We start from the raw sequence: 12096 nt of genomic DNA on the forward strand, positions 1-12096 counted from the left end.
CAGAGGTCATCTTCCGTTTCTCTGCCAGATGTTACACTGGGCTGTTCCTTCCCCGGGATACCACCCTTACAGGAAGAACAATGTGTTGTTTCCAGAACAGAGGGATGGGAAGCACATGCTGGAGGTGAAGATCAAGAAGCCCCAGAAGATAAGCCCCAGGCCCCTTATTTATATCAAGCATGCTGAGGCACAGAAAGATGATGGGACTTCCCTAAGGTGACAGGGTTAGTCTGATTTAAAATCAAAATAATTGTAGGGAACCCAAAGCTAATTTCCTCAAATGTCTACAGATAGATTAATATCTGGATCACTAAATTGTTGTTAATAAAGTTGATATGCTTTATTCAGGGTACGAACCAGAATATATGAACCAGATAAAATGGTCAACACATTAGAGACCAGGTAAGAACCTAGGAAAGGAGTTCCTTTTTAAATGAAAGTCAATTTCATTAACTAGTAATTTGGCAGCATTACATTGTTTAATATAAAAGTTAATTTCTATTTTAAATTAATTCATGCTCACTGTAAAAAAAAAAAATGCAAACTTTCTTTTAAAAACAAACAAGGAGGAGTTCCCAATGTGGCTCAGTGGAAATGAATCTGACTAGTATCCATGATGATGTGGGTTCGATCCCTGGTCTCAGTGGGTCAGGGATCTGACATTGCCATGACCTGTGATATGGGTCACATATGCTGCTTGGATCCCAAGTTGCTGTGGCTGTGGTGTAGGCCAGCAGCTGTAGTTCAGATTCAACCCCTAGCTTGGGAACTTCCATATACCACAGGAACGGGCCTATAAAGCATAGAATAAAATAAAATAAAATAAAATAAAATAAAATAAAATAAAATGAAATAAAATAAAATAAAAATAAAAACAAACAAGAGTTCCGGAGTTCCCGTCGTGGCGCAGTGGTTAACGAATCCGACTAGGAACCATGAGGTTGCGGGTTCGGTTCCTGCCCTTGCTCAGCGGGTTGACGATCCGGCGTTGCCGTGAGCTGTGGTGTAGGTTGCAGATGCGGCTCGGATCCCGCGTTGCTGTGGCTCTGCATAGGCTGGTGCTACAGCTCCAATTCGACCCTAGCCTGGAACCTCCATATGCGCGGGAGCGGCCAAGAAATAGCAAAAAGACAAAAAAAAAAAAAAAAAAAAAGAGTTCCCATTGTGGCTCAGTGGGTGAGAATAAATAGAGTCCTCACAAAAAGTCATTGAGGATATGGGTTTGATCCCCGGCCTTGCTCAATGGGTTAAGGATTCAGAGTTGCTCCAAGCTGCAGAATAGGTTGCACACGTGACTGGGATCCAGTGTTGATGAGGCTGTGGCATAGACCTGCAGCTACAACTCTGTTTCGATACTTAACCTGGAAACTTCCAGATGCGGTGAGTAGGACCCTAAAAACAAACACACAAAAATGGACATTTCCGCTATTATATAAGCTGTTCTTTTTTTACTTCACTGCTTACCTTGGGTAGCTTTCCACGTCAGTGCATTTACATCAATGTCATCTTTTCTAATTACTACTGAGTATTCTATTATATGCAAACATGATAAGTTAATCCAATAACTCCTGGTAGTTGGGTACTTAGATTGTTTAAAAAGTTTTAATATCATAAACCTGCTGTAGTAAATATATTTTTATATACATATCTATTATTTGATAAGGATAAACTCCTAGATATCTAATTTCTGGTTCAGTGTGTACATGTATTTATTTTATGTATGACCCATTGCATTTCAGAAAACCTAAATCAATCTAAAATTCCACCTATCATGTAACAAAAGACCCATTTCTCTTGCCAATCTTTGGAATCTCTTTTAATCTAAGAGGTGATGGATGTTAACCTGCTTTAAAAACTCAAAAAACGTCCCCAAAGGAACTAGACCTATTAACTAGCTCTGCTCTTATTTTTTGCTAGTATACATTTGAACAACAAAGGGGAGACTAGGGTATTTCAAAGCCAAAGTTTCAAACCTTTCATACTAAATATGAACCATATCCACAAGGATTAAAAACTATGCAAAGTAAGAATTCTCCCTAAACTCCAAAGAACATTTACAAGATCATAAGGATGAAGAAACAGCTTAGATAGCCATCTTGGGAGATGATTTCCCTTGAAATGTGGGTAACGCCCTTGAGGCATTTCAACAAACGGGATCTAAGGCTTCAGTACTTAGAGGATAGGACAGCTGGTTAATTACATATATATGAAGTGAGTCAGAAGGCAGGATGGTCTTAAAAACTGAATGTATATGTCTGGGCACATATACATGAGAAAGAAAAATGAGTAAGGTATCCAAATAGACTAGGTGGTAGTATGACAATAGCTCCCTTCCTTAAAACTACTCTTTGTTAGGTACCCGACTTGGCAGGGTCTTCAAGACCCTTTTCTTTGACAGGCATTATTGTGATGGATGGGGTAGAATAAGCAGGGGGCTGCTGGTAAAGCGTCCCCTTTAAAAAAATTATTCACAGGTAATTAGAAACAACCTGTTTTAAAAAAATTTTTTGAGAGATAAGCTCTAAAGTAGTGGTTCTCAAAGTGTAGTTCCCATATGCACCATCAGCATTACCTGGGAACTCGCTAGAAATCCAAATTCTCAGGCCCCATTCCAGACCTCCTGAATCCAAAACTCTGGGGGTGGGGCTGGAATCTGTGTTTTAACAAGTCTTCCTGGTGATTCTGCTGCATTGCCGTCAGGTATTTAAGTAATTAAATTATTTACCGTCAAGGTTTTCAAGGTGGTTTTTTTCCTCTTTTTTTTCAAGTTAGTTAATTTTCTGAAGTTTGGAAAATGTAAAATTATATAAAGATGACAGAGGACATGAATTGTTTAAATACATCTTCCTAAGAAGAATATGGTGCTTTAAGTAGAATTGTGGGTCTGGCATTTTGAAGTGCGTGTTTCAGCAAGGGGTGGGGGCCTGTTTTATGTAAAGTGAAGTGGCTTCTTCCAGGATGGGATTCCTGCAGTCCTTCACAGATGGTCTACATATTTCCATAAAATTCTATCTACTCTGAATTTGTTTGTCATTTGACTCATTTACTTAGGCTTATTATGACAAAACGTCATCTTGACCAAAGAAAATATTTTCCTAAAAATCTCTGAAGAGAGATCAAAGGTTTTGACACAATGCTTAAAATAGACTGTATTATGTTATGCACATGTTGAAAAACTATATGATTCTCCTGGGGGGAAAATGTGTTTGAATAGTATCTTGTTAATTTGTTCCTGTGGATAGGCAGAGAAAGTTTTCTTCCAAGATCCTGTGGACTGTATACGTTCAACTTTTTAAAAAACTGTCAAAGTGTTATCCAAAGATTCTACCGCCTTACATTCATACCAGCAGTGTAAGAGAGCACTAATTGTTTCTTACCTCGCCAATACTTGGCATGGTGGTATAGCCATTATTAGGACTGTAGTAGTATTTAATGGTGATTTTAATTCTTATTTCCTGAATGACAAATGATATTAGCAGCTTTACTATTATTTACCATTTGTCTATCTTCTGATTCAACGATTTCTTTTTTTTTTTTAATTTCAAGATAAATAAAAACATTGGAAGTTCCCCAGTGGTGTAGTGGCTGGGACTTGGTGCTTTCACCACTACAACCTGGGCTCAATCCCTGGTTTGGGAACTGAGATCCTACATCAAGTCACTGCCCTCTGTGGCATAAACAAACAAACAAACAAATTACAAGTCCACACAAAGGTGTGGATCTTTGCTATGGACTGAATTGTATCCCCTCCAAATCTCTATATTGAAGCTCTAACCCCTAACGTGACTATTATTTGGAGGGCCTGTACGGAGGTAATTAAGGTTAAAGGAGTCATAAGGGTAGGGCCCTGATAGGATAGATTTAGTATTCTTATATGAGAACACACGTAGCTCATGGTCTCCGACCATAGCTCCCAAGAAAGATAAGGGCATGTGAGCGCACACAGTGGGATGGCAGCCAACTAGACGCCAGTAGAAGAGGTTTCGTCAGAATAAAACCATCCTAGCACCTTGATCTTGGACTTCGAGTGTCCAGATCTGTAAGAAAACGAGTGCTGTTTAAGCCACCCAGCCCATGGCATTTTGTTTTAGCAGCTGGAGCTGACTAGTACAGCCTTCACAGAAGCATTCGTATTAGTTGGAAGAGTCAAAAACTAGAAACCAAACAAATGAATGGATACACAAGTTATGGTATACACATATTCAAAGCAATACGAAGCTACAGAGCAATACGAATGAAAAAACTATTGATGTACATAACAACATGGATAAATATCAAAACAATTATGCGAGGTGAAACAAATCAGACAAGAAAAAGTCTTGGTATAATTACTCCATTTATATAAAACTCTAGAAAATTTTGATAATCTACTGTGACAGAAAGCAGGTGTGTGGTTGCCTGGGAGGTGAGGTGTGCTGAAGAGTTAGAGGGAGAGGTTACAAAGGTACAGGAAGAAACTTTAGGGAGCGACGGACAGGTTTACTAGCTTGACTGCGGTGATGGTTTTATGAATATGTATGTCAAAACTTGCCAAATCATATACTTAAAATATATTCAGTTTAGAGTGTGCCAGTTTTAGTGTTACTGAACCAAACGGGTCCATTAGCCTACCCCAAGTAAAGCCAACCTCCTGACACTGTGTAATGGTGAAGGAAAGTTTGGTGTTTATTGCAACACAAACCAGGAGAAGGGGCAGCTCATGCTCAAAAGACCTGAACTCCGTGACAGCTTTCAAGGAAGGGTTTTTTTTGTTTGTTTGTTTGTTTTTTGTTTAATTTTTATTTCTTTTGGCCTCGTCCATGGCATCCCAGGGCCAGGGACTGAACCCACACCACAGCAGTGACTATGCTGAATCCTTAACCCACTGAGCCACCAGGGAACTCCCAGGGAAGGGTTTTTAAAGACAAGGTGAGGGAGAGGGTGGCCGGTGCCTGATCAGTTTGTGAACATCCTTCTGATCGATTGGTGGTAAGGTAACAAGGTGATGCTTCAGGAGTTAACATCATCAACCTACTGGTTCCAACCAATTTGGGGTCTACCAGCTGGTAGTCAGCAGTTAACTTCTACCTGGTGGGGGGTTTTAGTATCTTCAAAGCAATGAAAGGCTATGACTCAGAACATTATCTGCCTTTGAGGAAGAACTGAAGGTCCTTGACTTCATTTTACAGCCAAAATACTATGATTTTTGCCTTGCTTGACTGTTTTCCTTTCTGTGTTTTCTCACCTCTCTGATTAAGTTTTCTCTTTGGAACATGGGGAAGGCCTAGTGGGCTAAAGCTTTTCCATATACAAGAGGCCAAAGGACACAAGGGGTGGGGGCTGTTCCCAGAAAGGCCCACAGTGTCCTACTCATTTAAATAACTCAATAGGCTGTTTAAAAAAAAAAAAAAAAAAAAAAAAAACTTCTTACAGAATTCCTGTTTTCTCCGGAAACTCTAATTTTGTGTTAAGTAGATTTTCTTTTCTCCAGTCCAATAAAGAAATGGAAAAGAAAATGCCTTGTGCAGAAAAGGCTGTGTCATATGTACAGGACTCCATGGTTTTGTATTTTTCCTTGTGGGGAGTCTAGAACAGAACCCTTGCCCCACCCCCAACCTCCAGCCTTTTCATTACCATTGGAGGTAAAACAAAACAAAACCACAAAATCAAAGAACATAAAACAGGTGGCAGCAAAACCCCAAACTAGTCAACAAATGATTATACCTGGGTCTTATCTTTTGTTTTTGCAAGCCTAAGTGGCTCTACTGGATACTGTAGTAAAGAATAAAAACCTTCTATGCAATCTTTCAATCACATTTGGTAATTTGTATCAGGAATATTATATTACAGAAAAGATTCTACAAATAAAGACACTAAAATCTATAATAATAAGATATCAGCTCACCTGAGGCAAAACTGCCAGTGCAACCCAAGTTGGACATACAATTCCACTGGCAACTCAAAATCTGCTTCAATTTCACAGAATGCTTGAAAGATAAAAGAGGGTTTGGAGTTCCCACTGTGGTGCAGGGGAAACAAATCCGACTAGTAACCACGAGGTTGTGGGTTCCATCCCTGGCCTTGCTCAGTGGGTTAAGGATCTGGCATTGCTGTGAGCTGTGGTGTAGGTTGCAGATGCCCCTGGATCCTGTGTTGCTGTGGCTGTGCCCTAGGCTGGCTACAGCTCTGATTAGACCCCTAGTCTGGGAATCTCCATATGCTGCGGGTGCGGCCCTAAAAAGCAAAAAACAAACAAAAAACCAAACCAAACCAACCAACCAAAAAAAACCCCCAGGGTTTGATTTGTAGCTTTAGGTTAAGTTCATAACAAATACGATGGGTTTATCACACTTTGGGGTTTTTACTAATTCATGTTGAAATCTGGCTGAGACAGCAGGGAAGGAGGCTTCCTAAAGAAAGTCTTTTGTGTATGGGAGGAAATTCCTTCCAAAGTTGGACTGTGCAATTCCATTCTACTGTGCTGTGGATGTCGGTTTTTGTTTGTGTGTGTGTGTGTGTGTGTGTGTGTTACTGTTGTTTGTTTTTGTTTTAAAGTACAGATGTCCTAGGCTTTAAGCAAATTTTTTTGTGCTTTGGCTCCCTAGCTTACAAGTGGTGGTGGTGGGGAACTCAAAACTATGCCTGATGCTGAAGCCCTTGCTCTGGTACTCTATGTAAAGTAGAGAGGATTTCTGGGAGGCCTACCATCAACCCTACCCAGTGTATTCCCCTTGTGTCTCCTCTTAGCTTCCACTTGCATTAACTCGCTTCTGGTTCCCAGCTGGAGAGCACAGATTGCACCTGCTCCGAAGGCCAGCGGGGGCCCTGCCTCACCCCAGCCTCGGTTGCTCGTGCACGGACACAGGGACCCACCAGGGGTCACTGCAGCCTCAGAGCTATTGTGCCCGTCCGTGCTGGACACAGCCGGTCGCGCGGAAGGCGTGGGACTGCGAGCACCGAACGCCAGGGTCCGAGTAGAGCTGCGCCCTGCCTTCCAGCAAACCTCTGGGTCTACTCAGGAAACCGACACTGTGAGGTGGCCAGGGTCCCAGACGGCGAGATGGCTCGGCCCCGGCGCCACGCGGGTTTTCATGCGGACCTTCAGCACCTCGCTATTTGACCACCTCCGCTCCGCCCTCCATCCCCAGCCGAGACCCCGCCCAGAAGGGACGACCCCTTCCCGGCCACTGGGTCCCCGCTTCGCTCCGGGACCTTTTGCGGACGCCCGGGCCCGGTCCAGCTGCACCTGGGCTGCTCCCGCCCCGGGCGCCACCCCTAGCACCGCCTAGAGAACTTTCCCGGGAGCCGCCGCGGCCTGGCGCGCCCAGGGCACACCCCACCAGCCCGCCGGCCGCGTTCCCAGCCGGGGCGCCCGCCCCTTCGCCCTCAAGTCCCCCGACTGCCAGCTTCTCTGAATCTCTCGCAGAAGCAGCACTCTGCCGCCGGGGCAAGGGGTTCTCGGAGGGAAAGCTTCAACTTGGCCACACACAGAAACCCGTGATGAACTCGGGGATCCTCAGACGGGATCCGCGCCCCGCGACGAGCTGACCTCTGCTCCGCGGGTCGTGGTAAGGAGACTGATGTCCTTTCCGACCCTTTTCTGGCTTCCCGGTGCCCGTGGGCTGGGGGCGGGGTGGAGGTAGCTGATTGAGAGGCGACCCTCGCCACTGCCCCTGCAGTGGGGCCGGAACGTCGTGGGTACCCCTTAACACAAAGGAACAGCCCAGTGTTCCCCAGTCGGCGGACCAGACTGACGGCTGCGGTGTGGGGTGGGAGCTGGAAGTGCGCGCCCGCTGGGGACCCTCGCGGCGGAGGAGAGGCCTTTGCGTTTGAGGCAGCGCATCGGCCGGGCGTGGGTGGCGGGGGCTGCAAAGCTTCTAGAGGCTTCCAAGCCCGAGGAGGGCCTGGAGCTTTCGTCCCTCCCTTTTCTTGCCTCTTGTCCCCTTTGACAGGCGACTTTTGTCGTCCCCAGGGTTGCGGGAGGGGCCGCGGTGCCCCCGCCTTCGGAGGAGCCCGAGCCTCAGGATGCGCGGGGACGCGCCGCCGCCCTCCGCGCCCAGTTCCGCCGGCGCTGCCCGGGCGGCTCCCGGGCGCTGACTCTCCCGGGCTTCTCCGTGCTCCTTACCTCCTGCTAGCGCCCGGCCGCGGGTCTTCGCCGCCCTGGACCCCGCCGGCAACCGGTCCTCTCGTCCTCGCCGCGGCGCGGACAATAAATTAATGCCTCGCCTCTGAGGGGAGGGGGCGGCTCGCGCTGGGTCGCAGCTTTCTCACCCGGCCGAGGCCGGCCACAGCCGACATGGGCTGTTTCTGCGCTGTTCCGGAAGAATTTTACTGCGAAGTTTTGCTTCTGAATGAATCCAAGTTAACCCTCACCACTCAGCAGCAGGGCATCAAGGTAGGCGCGGGCCGGGGGAGTGTGCCGGGGGTGGGGGTAGGGGCGCAGCCGGGCGGGCTCGGGGGTCGGTGGCTTTGTCCCAGGGCTGTCACCCGGCGGGGCGGGCGGCTGCGGTCCAGCGAGATGGGAACGAGCGACAGCCGCCCCCCGCGCTCAGGCTGAGGGTAGACGTGTCAGGGTGGGTTAACTTTAAGTCCTTCATAAAGGAAAGTAAGTTTTGACGTCTCGTAGGATAGTCCACGGTTCTGCAACTGCAACCCAAACTCTTCCCTACTTCGGTTTTCTTCAGAAGCTTTTAAACCCCCCATCCCCGCCCCTCGCAGCTCGCGAAGAAGCGCAGAATTGAATATAAAGGCAGCATACAGTGTTAATGGCACGATTTCCTTCGGCTTTGTTGAAGGCTTTTTTTCTTGTTAGGGTTATTCGGAAAGTAAAATAGTGCACTCATTGGAACACTTTTATGGGGTGATTGTGAATGTGTCGCCTGTGTTTGTGGTTGGGTAATGCTACATTTGGCCGGAAAATAATTTCCTTTTCCAAAAGCAACCTGGTTTTATCTCTACGTTTAAGTAAACATCTGTCCTATCGAGGTAATAACTTTGCACCTCTTTGTGGGTCATTAAAATGCAATTACTGCTATTAACCTAGGGAACCCCAAACACAAAGGTTGTGGGAGCTTACAGACATCCACTTCCTTAATTTTGATGTGTTCTTATGTTTGTGGTTGACAACCTGATGGACGCGCCTGCGCGCTTGTTTTTTTTTTTTTTTTTTTTTTTTTCTCGCAACGACGTAGCTACCTAGAGACGATCGGAATCTGGAGTGTTTTGTTGTTTCCCTTTCTCCTTCAGTTTTAAATCACTTAGGCATTTTAGATATCTCATCAGCTGAATCTGATGAAGGGAAACCATCCTTTCTTTTTCCCTCCCTCCCATACACCAGTCCGTCTGTGAAATCAAATTCAGGCTGCCAATTGTCCTCTCCTAGCCGTGTCATTTCAAAAGTTAATCCTAATGGCGTAGGCTCTGGGGATTTCCTGGTGTGAATCAGTTTTTACTTAGCTTTATGCATACTAGAGTAACTGTTCCTGACCAAAAAAAGCTTCAGTTTTGTTATTACCATTCTTGGTGTACAGAATTTTAATTTCACAGTTGTCTTTTTTTTTTTTTTTTTCCTTCAGGAGCAAGGGGTTAAAAATGATCAATTAAAGCCACAGATAAAATTAACCCTTTAGGAAATTGTTTTGAATACTGTTTCCCTGTAATTATAGTGAGTGAAAGTCAGATTCTCTTTTAGTGTTTTCTTTCAAGGCCAATAAAAGGCTCTCTTTTAGGAGAGAGTGTTCATTGTATATTTTTAACTTCTTATGTTCTAATGCCCAACCAGCCCCCCACCCCCATGCAATCTGGAAAAGAACTTACTTTACAAGATGATGTAACATTCTTTGGTGTGCTGTGTAAATAAAATAGGCAAAATTCAGAAATAACCCATACATTTTTGATAATACATAGATGCTCATTGGCTTAGAACAATTAGAGAAAGATAACTTATGATCTGATTCTAAAGTAACAAAGAAATCTTTCTGAAGTCTAAAGTCATCTGGTGTGTGAGCTTCCCATTTAATCATGAAAGCCCTACTCCTGTCAGCTTTGGAGCCTGTGCATTATTCTGTCATGAGAGCAGCCAAGACTTGGGATCAAATGGAATAATTTTGTCAAAGAAACATGAATCAGAAAATCCTGATTCATAATTACTTTTTATAACCTGATGGTGCTTATCTTGTTTTACAAATAGGTTGAAAACCAGTGACTGATTCAAAGGCCATGGCAACTTTGTAAAGCTGTTATTTTGGATATATGCCATTTAACTGAACAGTAATTTAAGCAATTTTTTGTTGGAAGTAATCATTTTGCAACAGACGTGGCCTCTTTCAGTGTCACAAAAGCATGCCACAATTATTTTGATGGCCATATGTGTAACACACATGTCTGCTAAAGTTAACCACGTTATCTGTAACTACATGCTGCTATAAAATGCACGTGTTAAGCAACTATCTACTTGTGGTATGTACTAAATGCATATTTACAAATGGTATAATATATGAACAGTGTCTCATATGTAGATGGTATTCAAATGCTGAATGAATTTGTGTACATTACTCTGTGCATGCTTGACATTTTCTTTACCTTCTGCTTTAGTTTGTAAGTAAAATTACTATTATAGTAGGTAGCACATTTGATAATTTTGGTTATCACTAATTCAAGTCAAAGTTAAGCATATGATATTTTCCCTGAAATTAAAACCGAAAAATCTTTTTTGGGTGAAAATATTTCCTAATATTTATATGGAGATGGCCCTTTTTCACCTTCTATCTCAAATGAAGATATCTAATCTTGTGTTAAAATTATTCACACATTTCATCTTTTTATGAAAGGAATTTTTGATTCCTATATAGTTACCTAAAACTTTGTTTGCATTACTGTTATAATAATGCATTTGTAGCTTAAAAAAGATTAATTGTAGTAAAGAGAAGTAAAGGACAAATGAGAGAAACTTGGTAAAACATTTTTTTCTTTGTGCTGTTTTTGAAAAGCACTCTTTGGATTTGTTTAAGCACCAAATTACTCATTGAAAAGGTAGTTATGAAGTGATTTTCTGCAACTCAGATCAAAGTTTTTCATTGACTTGAGAAAAAGAATTGATGTATTTGTTCCCATGGAAAACATTTCAGCCTGAAGACAATAGTTATGCATCTTATATGTTAAGATGAGTAGCGTTTAAATGGAAAATAATTAATTCGCAAAATAAGACACAGTATCTTTGCGTTCATACCAATGTGATGTAGAAATTTGCCATCTTCTCTTGCTGTAGAGGTAACCTCACCTTGACAAACAGAAAGTCTTTTGCAAGCAGTTCGTAGTTTGAGCCCTGTCCAAGATTTAAAAACCCAAGTTTATATAAACTGAATGCTATTGGTTCTGTCAAGCCACACAATAGCTTTTAGCTGTGTGTGCTCTGCTGCTATCTCTGTTGTTTATTTTAGTAAGAATTTCTGCTGTGGTTGGTCTCTTGGTTTTTTGAGCAATGTTTGTTCAGGGAAACTTTTGTTATATCGTTTGCAGTGTTCTGTGCTGGGGGAGTTCACAGTCTTCCTTTTCGTCCTCTTTGAAAGCAAAACTTGAATGTGGCTCAGGCTACTTTTATAACTTGTGTGATTAACAAAAGTATTTTAGGGGAAAAAAAGCATTAGGTTTGATGATTGAGTCCTCAGAATCGCTGCTGCAAATAAGAACCAGTTTTTCGTTTCAGCAAGATTTTAGTTCTCAGAGTAGTTATGTAATAAACTCTGAGGGGCTTACTTTTGCCTCAATGTGTTTGACTAAATTAATGAAACCAACATCACAACAATATGGAAATTCCATTAACTGTTTTTTAGACAGCTTTGTTGACAATTCACACAGTTTTTAAATGAAGATACTTCCTAATCATTCTGAGGTTCCTGAGGGAATACTGTGAGTCAGTTTTGATGCTTTGATTAAAAACTTCCTAATAAACTAGAAAAACAAAGTTAGGTGCCTAAATTTATATGCATCGCACTTACCATGAATTGGAATTTTCATTCCAGTTGGACTTGTAAGGAAAACATATAAGGAGATTGGGGAAAAGCAACAGTTTTTCACAAATCATATTAATTATATTTGTGAATACCTCTGTCTTTTGAT

General features: G+C 42.9%; 2 long non-coding RNA genes across 8 annotated transcripts in view; one reads left to right on the forward strand and one right to left on the reverse strand.

The window, feature by feature from the left end:
- LOC106509522 overlaps positions 1-8218 on the reverse strand; it is a 192898-nt gene extending 184680 nt beyond the window's left edge. For all 3 annotated transcript variants that reach the window (XR_002342073.1, XR_002342072.1, XR_001307132.2), the window contains exon 1: positions 8105-8218. This is a non-coding gene — a long non-coding RNA (uncharacterized LOC106509522). The remainder of the gene's footprint in view (positions 1-8104) is intronic.
- EPB41L4A overlaps positions 6912-12096 on the forward strand; it is a 266512-nt gene continuing 261327 nt past the window's right edge. The window contains exons 1-2 of one of the 5 annotated variants that reach the window (XR_002342070.1): positions 6912-7547; positions 7952-8374. This is a non-coding gene — a long non-coding RNA (erythrocyte membrane protein band 4.1 like 4A). Of the gene's footprint in view, positions 7548-7951; positions 8375-12096 lie in introns of those variants that run through there. The other 4 variants (XR_002342071.1, XR_002342067.1, XR_002342069.1 and 1 more) reach the window with 4 other exon arrangements.

The sequence above is a fragment of the Sus scrofa genome, chromosome 2, assembly GCF_000003025.6.
Source record: "Sus scrofa isolate TJ Tabasco breed Duroc chromosome 2, Sscrofa11.1, whole genome shotgun sequence".
Lineage (NCBI taxonomy): Eukaryota > Metazoa > Chordata > Mammalia > Artiodactyla > Suidae > Sus > Sus scrofa.